Source organism: Phalaenopsis equestris, unplaced genomic scaffold (assembly GCF_001263595.1).
Source record: "Phalaenopsis equestris unplaced genomic scaffold, ASM126359v1 Scaffold216103, whole genome shotgun sequence".
Taxonomy (NCBI): Eukaryota; Viridiplantae; Streptophyta; class Magnoliopsida; order Asparagales; family Orchidaceae; genus Phalaenopsis; species Phalaenopsis equestris.
This window is the reverse complement of record NW_018234747.1, coordinates 161,251-162,438: the sequence shown is the minus strand read 5'-3', so window position 1 is coordinate 162,438 and position 1,188 is coordinate 161,251.

The window sequence follows — 1,188 nt, the reverse complement described above, 5'->3', positions numbered from 1 at the left end:
GGTGAGGATTTACGTTGCATAAGCAAGCAACCTTGAAGTCCTATGGCTTTGTTGTTTAAGTCTAATGAAGGAAGATTGATTTAACTGAGGAAGACAGTTTTTTTTGCTGTTGAAGATGGTAAAAGATGGCCGTGCTGCCCACCATACTAGCTCCAAGCTCCTGCCGCGACGAGTTTGAATCATCTATTGTGTTAAGTATAATATCAATTCAGGTGGCCCTATGGTTGAAGTTCTTTAAATTTTATGAAGGCACCTTAAAGTTGATTAGAGTGACACCGGTTAGGATCCTACGGTTCCCTCATTCCGGCACCACTATTTTCTATTGGATTCACTTAGTCCAAATGAACTTACTAAACTCAACTTAATGAGTTCCATAATTTCATTTAGACCGTGGGAAGCCTCGTTAGCAACCGTAGGTTACCTCCTCCGAGGGATTCCCGATCATGCGATAGAGACATCTTAATTTAGTTTAAGTTGTGGTTTTGTATGATGTTTATTTGTATGATGTTTATGATTAAATCTTGAGTTATTTTATATTTTGAATGTTGTGGCGGTGAATTTTATCTTGGTTGGTTTTCGTCCTGGTTTTGGTTATGGTTATGATTATGATTAACATGCAAGTTTATGTTTTTTTCATGCACGTAGGTATATGCAAGCATAAAACATGCAAGGAAAAACAGAAGAAAGACGGTACTATAAAATGTGAAAGCATACCTGGCGAGTCTTCTCGTTCCACCACCTGAAACTTAAAATGCATGTGAGGGCATTTATGAAGAGCAGAAAAAGTAAAGTTCTGGGGGGGGGTTTCCTAACTCTATGTTGTATTTTGTTAAGTCCTTAAAATTTTAAGGATGATTCCTTTAAGCAAAGAATATTAAGTTTAATAGGCCTCTGAGGTATCCAACAAGTTAAGAGGGGGAGACAGGTCCATGCCTCTCCCTCACCAACTAGTGAAAAGCCTCGAGTCCATTTAAACTTATCATTTTGCTTAATGGTACATCCTGTAAATATCCTTAATGCTCAGTGAACATCGATGTCTCAATTATCCCTAAGAAAGGGGTAATTATCATTTATCATTTAATTTTGAGAAATATATGAGTGAAGATCCTTAAAGGGGCAAGTTATTGTAATTTGAACACTTAGCCAAATTTTAGTCCTAATTGGACTTGTGGTGTTTTAAAAGAGTTT